The sequence below is a fragment of the Anomaloglossus baeobatrachus genome, chromosome 4 (genome assembly GCF_048569485.1).
Source record: "Anomaloglossus baeobatrachus isolate aAnoBae1 chromosome 4, aAnoBae1.hap1, whole genome shotgun sequence".
In the NCBI taxonomy this organism is placed as follows: domain Eukaryota; kingdom Metazoa; phylum Chordata; class Amphibia; order Anura; family Aromobatidae; genus Anomaloglossus; species Anomaloglossus baeobatrachus.
In genome coordinates, this window is record NC_134356.1 from 55,929,712 (window position 1) to 55,940,349 (window position 10,638).

Genomic DNA, 10,638 nt, shown 5'->3' on the forward strand with positions numbered 1-10,638 from the left:
TGAGCTGCAATACTCGGTACAACCAGTGGACAAGGATGGCACTGTTTCAAGAAAAAAATTCTTATGCAATTTTTTTTTTGTCTGGGTTATATCATTGCGGAGGTTTTCCTGTTTTACTGTAAAATACATCAAATTGTAAATCCTGGTTCTCTTGCAGGTTGTCCTCCTTGGATATGTATTTTTAAATATGGTATAAATATATTATTGAATCAAGGGTACCTTCACACTTTAGCGATGCAGCAGCGATCCGACCAGCGATCTGACCTGGTCAGGATCGTTGCTGCATCGCTACATGGTCGCTGGTGAGCTGTCAAACAGGCAGATCTCACCAGCGACCAGTGACCAGCCCCCAGCCAGCAGCGACGTGCACGATGTGTGCTTATCAGCGGGAGAGCAACAATAAAGAAACGAACCAGGGCTGTGTGTAACGAGCAGCGATCTCACAGCAGGGGCTCAGTGTCACACACAGCGAGATCGCTAATGAGCCTAATGAGATCACAAAAAAAACGTGACTCAGCAGCGATCTCAATAGCGATCTCGCTGTGTGTGAAGTACCCCTTAGATCTCCAAAGATTGTGATTTCATCTTTGTGGTAGAATGTATATAAGTTCCTGGTGTATAAATATACAGTGCCTACAAGTAGTATTCAACCCCCTGCAGATTTAGCAGGTTTGATAAGATGCAAATAAGTTAGAGCCTGCAAACTTCAAACAAGAGCAGGATTTATTAACAGATGCATAAAACTTACAAACCAACAAGTTATGTTGCTCAGTTCAATTTTAATACATTTTCAACATAAAAGTGTGGGTCAATTATTATTCAACCCCTAGGTTTAATATTTTGTGGAATAACCCTTGTTTGAAATTACAGCTAATAATCGTCTTTTATAAGACCTGATCAGGCCGGCACAGGTCTCTGGAGTTATCTTGGCCCACTCCTCCATGCAGATCTTCTCCAAGTTATCTAGGTTCTTTGGGTGTCTCATGTGGACTTTAATCTTGAGCTCCTTCCACAAGTTTTCAATTGGGTAAAGGTCAGGAGACTGACTAGGCCACTGCAACACCTTGATTTTTTTCCCTCTTGAACCAGGCCTTGGTTTTCTTGACTGTGTGCTTTGGGTCGTTGTCTTGTTGGAAGATGAAATGATGACCCATCTTAAGATCCTTGATGGAGGAGCGGAGGTTCTTGGCCAAAATCTCCAGGTGGGCCATGCTATCCATCTTCCCATGGATGCGAACCAGATGGCTAGGCCCCTTGGCTGAGAAGCAGCCCCACAGCATGATGCTGCCACCACCATGCTTGACTGTAGGGATGGTATTCTTGGGGTCGTATGCAGTGCCATCCAGTCTCCAAACGTCACGTATGTGGTTGGCACCAAAGATCTCGATCTTGGTCTCATCAGACCAGAGAACCTTGAACCAGTCTGTCTCAGAGTCCTCCAAGTGATCATGAGCAAACTGTAGACGAGCCTTGACATGACGCTTTGAAAGTAAAGGTACCTTACGGGCTCGTCTGGAACGGAGACCATTGCGGTGGAGTACGTTACTTATGGTATTGACTGAAACCAATGTCCCCACTGCCATGAGATCTTCTCGGAGCTCCGTCCTTGTTGTCCTTGGGTTAGCCTTGACTCTTCGGACAAGCCTGGCCTCGGCACGGGTGGAAACTTTCAAAGGCTGTCCAGGCCGTGGAAGGCTAACAGTCGTTCCATAAGCCTTCCACTTCCGGATGATGTTCCCAACAGTGGAGACAAGTAGGCCCAACTCATTGGAAAGGGTTTTGTACCCCTTGCCAGCCTTGTGACCCTCCACGATCTTGTCTCTGATGGCCTTGGAATGCTCCTTTGTCTTTCCCATGTTGACCAAGTATGAGTGCTGTTCACAAGTTTGGGGAGGGTCTTAATTAGTCAGAAAAGGCTGGAAAAAGAGATAATTAATCCAAACATGTGAAGCTCATTGTTCTTTGTGCCTGAAATACTTCTTAATACTTTAGGGGAACCAAACAGAATTCTGGTGGTTTGAGGGGTTGAATAATAAATGACCCTCTGAATAATCTTTTCACAATTTAAAAAAAAAAAAAAAAAAGAAATAACATTCTTTTTTGCTGCAGTGCATTTCACACTTCCAGGCTGATCTACAGTCCAAATGTCACAATGCCAAGTTAATTCCGAATGTGTAAACCTGCTAAATCTGCAGGGGTTGAATACTACTTGTAGTCACTGTAATAGAAAAGATATAGCAAGTCCAGCATGTAAGAGAGACTCATCCTTTATTCCAAACTTATGATGAAATCTTCAAAAACGGAGACATTCAGAAATATGAAACACCAGGTCTAGTTGGTCCGGTTACTATTTGATGAGTGGGTATAGCTATGTCCCAACCCTGCTCTTCACTATTTGATGGGTAGTTGTAGCTATGTCCCAACCCTGCTCTTCACTATTTGATGGGCAGGTGTAGCTACATCCCAACCCTGCTCTTCACCATCTGATGGGCAGGTGTAGCTACGTCCCAACCCTGCTCTCCACCATTTGATGGGCAGGTGTAGCTACGTCCTGACCCTGCTATTCACCATCTGATGGGCAGGTGTAGCTATGTCCCAACCCTACTCTTCACCATCTGATTGGCGAGTGTAGCTATGTCCCAATCATGCTCTTCACAATTTGATGGGCAGATGTAGCCACGTCCCGAACCTGCTTTTCACTATTTGATGGGCAGGTGTAGCCAAGTCCCGACCCTGCTCTCCACCATTTGATGGGCAGGTGTAGCTACGTCCCAACCCTGCTCTCCACCATTTGATGGGCAGTTGTAGCTACATACCGACCCTGCTCTCCACCATTTGATAGGCAGGTGTAGCTACATCCCAACACTGCTCTCCACCATTTGATGGGCAGGTGTAGCTACGTCCCGACCCTGCTCTTCACCATCTGATTGGCGGGTGTAGCTATGTCCCAATCATGCTCTTCACAATTTGATGGGCAAATGTAGCTACGTCCCGACCCTGCTTTTCACTATTTGATGGGCAGGTGTAGCTACGTCCCAACCCTGCTTTTCACCATTTGATGAGTAGGTGTGGCTACATCCCAACCCTGCTCTTCACCATTTGATGGGCAGGTCTAGCTACGTCCCGACCCTGCTCTCCACTTGATGGGCAGCTGTAGCTACGTCCCAACCTTTCTCTTCACCACTTGATGGGCAGGTGTAGCTACGTCCCAACACTGCTCTTCACCATTTGATGAGTAGGTGTGGCTACATCCCAACCCTGCTCTTCACCATTTGATGTGTAGGTGTGGCTACGTCCCAACCCTGCTTTTCACTATTTTGGTGGAGCTGCTACAAACTAGGTGAAAATACCAAAACTCGCAACATTTTTTTAAGTTTTGAATTGCCCCAAAATCTTGCAACTTTTCAAACAGCCTGCTTGGTTCCTTGGATATATCTGTATTTTAATATAATTCATAGCTTACAGAGATGTCACCAAGTGAACCCCGAGTGCTGCAAGTAAAAATCTGGTTATACCCAAATAATGGGAAAGAAACTATCACATTCAGTTTGTATCTAGTCTTGAACTAGGACTACAAGCAGGATCATCATTTTCTCCAGAATGCAGAAATGGGAGCGGGTGAGAATAACTTCGTCCATCGGTGGAAATCCCCTAATATTCATCTACAGTCTACTTCTGAAGAAATTAAACTTAAAATTCCATATGTCATAGGTTACAGAACCCCAGCCTGCTTCATGGATGCGGTGTTATCAACTTGATTAACGATTGCCTCTGGAAATATGAATGTCCTCTTAAAATCCAGGTCATACATTGTTTAGGACTGGTGCATACAGAGAGTGCAATACAAACTCCTATATAACTGCATGGAAAGATGAGCATCTGTCTTCTTTGATTAATGGGGTTGTCCACTACTCAGACAACCCGTTCCCCCATCAAAACAACATCTATGTATACTCACCTACGGCGTCGTTCCAGCGTTGTTGACCCTTTCTCTCCCAGGGATCGCGTGACATTATCACGCGATCCCTACGGCCAATCAGCGTTGGCTTCACTCTTCCTACTTCAGATAAATCAAGATATTCGGAGGACGTCAGAAAGCAGCCACTAATCTCTCTTCTTGCACATATCAGTTACAGTCGACGGAGGGGCAAGAGAGGCCAGTGCGAAAGAACCACAGGGGACCCCATGACATAATGTCATGCAAGCCCCAGGAGAGGCAATGCCGACAACGTTAGAATGGCGCCAGCTCAGGAGGTGAATATATCTAGGTGTTGTTTTATTGAGGATTATTGAGGATTTGCTGCCATTTTTACTGATGGATTTCATAATTTTGAATGCAAAGATTCAAATACGGCCAATATGGCCTCCATGGTCCAGGAAAACGTTTTAGAACTCCAGACATCTCTGTGTGAACTTGGACTTACTTATGATCCTTCAACTCTATATTTTCTTAGCACAAGTCAACAGAACCGGATTTTCAGCTCCATAGCCTGGAGAACATAGTAGTTGTGTCCCATGACCTTCATATACAAAACACTTTTACGTTTTGTATTAGCCCTCTTTTATTGGAGAAATCCATGTAATACAGACATTTATATATATATAAAAAAAAAATTAAGACTAATTTAAAGGGGTAGTCCTTGATGCCACATGGCTGATTCCTTCATAAAACCAGCGCCGCACCTGTCCATGGATTGTGTTGGGTAATGCAGCTCAGATCCAATGAAGTCGATATCGTCGAGCTGTAATACCGGACACAAGCTGTGGGTAGGAGTGGCGCTCTTTAGATGTCCTTTCATGGAAGCATTGTCTCTTAATATAAAGATCTCACCCCAATGTGAAGCACTAGGACAGGACGTAATAATACCTTGCTTTCAGATACGTACAGTATCCACTTACCAGACCCTTAATTTGCCTCAGACGACCGAGGTGAGACTTGTTTACTTGTGTGGCTTTGTTAGTGGGGTCACAGCTGTGTGACATCCGCAGGGTTATAGAGTCAGATGACTATGGTGCGGAGAGGCTGCAAATAGTGTGAAAAACTCTGGTACAAACATGTCTTCTCTGGCTTGGCGTGGGGTTTTTTCTCTCGGCGCCAAATTCTAGGGCACAACATTTCAACAACACCCCGCTTCATCTTTGGACAGTGCTAGAGAACAGTTAGTACTCTTCTGGTGGCCATGGAACTAGATAATTAAAACACGGGATGCTTTGACGTCTAGGTTGGTGCTACAGGTACCTATGCAGAGCGCAGCAGTTCAGATGAGATTGGCTGATGCCCGCTGTATAGGGAGCGACCAAGATAGCAAAGCTCAGTATGATGAAGTAAGCTTTGTCATCTTGAATTCTGTCCACATAGAGAGCAACAACTAATGGCAAACTCATCTCGACTGCTGCACGCTGCATAGGCAGCAACTGAGATAACAAAGCCAGCTGCAGTGTATTCCACAGTTTCTCCTCTCACTTGTAACTTTATGAAAAGAGAAACAAAAATCTTCTGGGGGAACTGTCCCAGATTTAAGTGTACCCTATAAGAAGAAGAAAAAACAACTAAGGTAATACATTTTGCTTTATTTACTATAAGGTTAGAGATAAGACTAAGGTTAGGGCTAGGAGTAAGAATAGGGTTAGAGCTAGGACTAGGGTTAGAGCTAGGACTAGGGTTAGGGCTAGGATTACGAATAAGGTTAGATATAGGACTAGGGTTAGGGCTAGGACTAAGAAGAGGGTTAGAGCTAGGAATAGGGTTAGGGCTAGGATTAAGAATAAGGTTAGATATAGGACTAGGGTTAGGGCTAGGATTAAGAATAGGGTTAGGGCTAGGAGTAAGAATAGAGTTAGAGCTAGGACTAGGGTTAGGGCTAGGATTAAGAATAGGGTTAGGGCTAGGAGTAAGAATAGGGTTAGAGCTAGGACTAGGGTTAGGGCTAGGACTAGGGTTAGGGCTAGGATTAAGAATAGGGCTAGGACTAGGGTTAGGGCTAGGATTAAGAATAAGGTTAGATATAGGTCTAGGGTTAGGGCTAGGATTTAGAATAGGGTTAGAGCTAGGACTAGGGTTATGGCTAGGACTAGATTTAGGGCTAGGATTAAGAATATGGTTAGAGCTAGGACTAGGGTTATGGCTAGGACTAGATTTAGGGCTAGGATTAAGAATAGGGTTAGAGCTAGGACTAGGGTTAGGGCTAGGATTAAGAATCTGATTAGACATAGGACTAGGGTTAGGGTGATAAAATAGTTGCCTAAAAAAACAAAGCACAAAAATGTAGTAAGAGATAAAAAGTAAAACAAAATTAAATGTATAACTTTATTTTTAAATAATTGTCTAACATTCCATGAGTTATGGGTCTCAAAATACTTGCTTTGCCCTTGATGCTATCGAACCCCACAATGCATTTGGATGTATTCACCGAATTGCACCACTTTTATGGTGTAAAGAGAACCAGTCAGATCTCATTACATGTTGGTTTTAGAAAATACTTGTGGTCTCCAATGAATAACAATTCTGTAGCAATAACTCTGCGCTGTGTTGTTTTTCTGCTAATCCTTTTGGAATAAATTAACAGGGCATTACCGTTGCAGTCATCAATGGACAACACACTAACACTGCAATGATTGCACAGGGTCAAAATGTACTTGCCCCCCTGGGAAAGCAAAATGGAAACTCACAGTTGATATTTTTTCATAAATTTTCAGAAGGAACAATAAAGGACAAGCTTGGTTACAAGAAAAGATGGTCCAGAAAAGTTAATTAGTTGAGAATAGAATTAATGAGAATGACTAAATCCAGATTGTAATGTACAGAAATGGATTTGTAGATAGTAGAATAGAGCAGATCAGGCAACTAAAGATGTACATGGATGTGGCATGGAGGACAGAACCAAAGTTTCTGCCCCTTTAATTTCCCAAAGTGAACCTGCTTGTGTGTTCTGTTTCAGTAACAAATGGTATTCATTGGCAAAGGTGATCAGTTGTATCAATAATGCAGGGGTGCTACATGGCGACACGAGGTACCGTGACTGTTCAGCTCTGCTACATCTGAAATTACACCGCGCGATCATAGAACAAGTCCGCCTGCTGTAATTGCAGACAGAGAATGAGCCACAATCAGCTGTGATGTCACTCAGGTTAGTTGCGATCACAGCTGGAGGTTCCCATGGTCCTCCATCAGTGACCGCAGCTAGCCTCACCTCAGGTGGGATCACTGAGTTTAACCCTAGAACGCATACCTGGGGCCACGCAGGCCTGCTAGGTTACTTGTTTTCTATTGTAGATTTTGATCGTTGCGCGTTCTAGGGTTAATGAAGTACCTGAGGTCAGGTTACCTGCAGTCACAAGTGCCCCAGTGATTATCATGGAGTCTGTCTGTTACTAAATGTGGAAATGTAACCCTAGCCTCACTACAGTAAGAGACAGTTTACCATACAGATACTTATTTCACTTTCCATGCTACTTTTTCTCTTCCAGACCAAGGAAAGGAAGGGGAATTTATCTCGGTAAAGTCTGAGTCGTCAGTAACCACTAAAGGGGAACTTCTATGGCTCGGTTCTGAATTATGTTAAAGTGTTTATGCCTTAGAAATGAATGAACTGTACATTAAATACAAATGATGGGGCCCCATCGTAAAAGTTATAATTGGGCACCTGTCACCCCCGAAAAAACGTTGTTGGTTATTTTTGCCACACTAGGTGGGGTCACCATGCCATCACATAGAACATGTATTGCAGCACTTACACAGTAATTGTGCCCCTACTGAAGTGTTAGTGTTGTCACGTGCTTTAAATCACCTTGAACAGCAGTTTTGAAATCTCATGGTTAAACTAAGGCGGGTGCGATGTCGGTGGGGTCAAATTGAAAATGACGTACTTCCGTAGTGTGTAAAGGCTCGATGATACGATTAACGAGCGCAAAAGTGTCGTAATCGTATCATCGGTGCAGCGTCAGCGAAATCCATAATTTCGCTGACGCAACGGTCCGATGTTGTTCCTCGCTCCTGCGGCAGCACACATCGCTGTGTGTGAAGTCGCAGGAGCGAGGAACATCTCCTACCGGCGTCACCGCGGCTTCTGTAGGATATGCGGAAGGAAGGAGGTGGGCGGGATGTTTACATCCCGCTCATCTCCGCCCCTCCGCTCCTATTGGCCGCCTGCCGTGTGACGTCGCAGTGACGCCGCACGACCCGCCCCTTAATAAGGAGGCGGGTCGCCGGCCAGAGCGACGGTCGCAGGACAGGTGAGTCCATGTGAAGCTGCCGTAGCGATAATGTTCGCTACGGCAGCTATCACAAGGATATCGCAGTTGCGACGGGGGCGGGGACTATTGCGCTCGGCATCGCAGCATCGGCTTGCGATGTCGTAGTGTGCAAAGTGCCCCTAAGAAGTGGTTTGGAAGTGGAAGCCAAGATGGTGCGGTCTTACATTGTGCCTCTATTAGGTACTTTCCACAGTATACACGAGACGCCATGGACATGCATGCTAACTGTTCAGTGTCTAAGGTGGTAAAGGGGTGTGATTTGTTTAATCGCAACTCAGTAATGGACAACTAGTGGCGGAATTGGTGGTGTAACCGAGACGGGACTAAAGCAACCCCCAAATGCTGACATCAATGTTGGTTACTATGTATGGACCCTCGATAAGTACAAGTACAACGGATAACAGGTTATTGGCACCATTCGGTATCCGACGAATAACACAACATCCGCTCCGATACTTTAATTTTCATTTCTGACTTCCTGGCGCCTGTTTTCCAGCCATTGATGTTGCTTGCTCTCAGTTACGTCACAGCCATCTTTGTTATAGTGTAAAGGCCGCTTTACACACAACGATATCGCTAGCGATCTCGTTAGCGATGTAACACGCCAGATCGCACATACGATTTGCCGAGATCGCTCATAGGTCGTGTTTTATGCGGCGGTCACATGAGCAATCTCGGCAAATCTTATCTGCGATCTGGCATGTCACATTGCTAACGAGATCGCTAGCGATATTGTTGTCTGTAAAGCGGCCTTTACGTCATCTACATACACGTTGCTTACTGCTGAGAGAGCGAAAGATAGAGAGAGATTCTTGCCTTTTCCCATCCATTTCAGCCTTTTCCTCAGTCACCACAGCTCGCCGTTAGGTCCAACGTGAAATTATTCGGGTTTCTCACAGACTTACATTGCGTGTCGAATAGTCGAATTGTGGCGACCTATTCGTCGGATATCCGTCGAAGCGAATATTAGGGTATTCGATCATCCCTAGTAATAAACATTGCACTTGAAAACTGGAATATTGCCAAAAAACATGGGAACCTGTCACATTGGAAAATGTTATATACAACGGGGGAAATAAGTGAACTGAACGCCACCAATTTTCTAAGTAAATATATTTCTAAAGGTGCCAATGATATTGATTTCTCACCAGATGTTGGTAACAACTCATCCAATCCACACAGGGATAACTTAATTTACAGACATTTGCGGTTTGACTTCTTTGCCTGTGTGGATTGGATGGGTTGTTACAGACATCTGGTGAGAAATTCATGTCAATAGTATCTTTAGAAATATATTTACTTAGAAAATTGGTGACGTTTTCAAGACCTTTCACCTGCTGTATCTGCAGATATAGGATTAATCTGCAGGTAAGGTGCTCCTTTTTTATGTCTTTCTTAAAATGTGGTTCCCAGAACTGGACACTATATTCCAGATGAGGTCTGACCAAACAGGTGTAGTGGGGGATAATGACTTCACATGATTCTGACTCTATGCTTCTCCTAATACATCCCAGAATGGTGTTTGCCTTTTTTGCTGCTGCATCACACTCTTGACTTATGTGCAGCCTGTGATCTATTAGTATACCCAGGCCTTTTTCACATGTATTCATTCATTCTGTAGATGTTTTCGTTTTCCTTGCCCAGATGAAGAATTTTGCATTTCTGCCTGTTAAATACTATTGTATAAGTCGCTTTCCATTGTTCCACCTTATCTAGATCTTTCTGGATCCTTTCTCTATCTTCTCAAGTTTTTCAGTTGGAAAAAGGTCAACCTTTGACCAAAACGTCCTGCGTTATGGGCCATTAAAGAAGATTTTATTTGAAAGAGAAGTGGAATGCTGCCTTCTGATTTTTTGGAAATATTGGAGGGACGGTAGGATGCTGTTCTGAAGGATTGTTGCACCCAACTAATGTTTAAGTGCTGCTCTGGAAATTGTTTATTTAGATCTATCACCGATTTTCGGTGGATTTCTTAAATTTTGCAAAGCTTTATATTCTCCATAATTCTATTTTTATGGAATTCACTCTGCATGAAGTCTGAAAAATGGCAACTAGCTGAACCACTGGTGAACACGGACCACAAAATGCCCCAGTGCAAAAACAATATACGGTCCCTTTAAGGTCCAACAGCTCAGCATCATATACAATTCCACCTCTTTGGAGCGGATATTGGGCTCCGTTATCTCCTGGGCCCCAGTGCGGCTGCACATGACGCACCAATGATATATCTGCCCATGAGGTGAACCATTGAGATCTGGCAAAATGTTAAAAAATACCTCACCTCCTGCCTGTCCCACCACCCCTGCCATCTAGTCTTCTGCTCCTCTTCTTTCCACATTCCTCTGTCACGCGCATCTGTAGAGCCCCATGGGGCAGGCGCGTTTA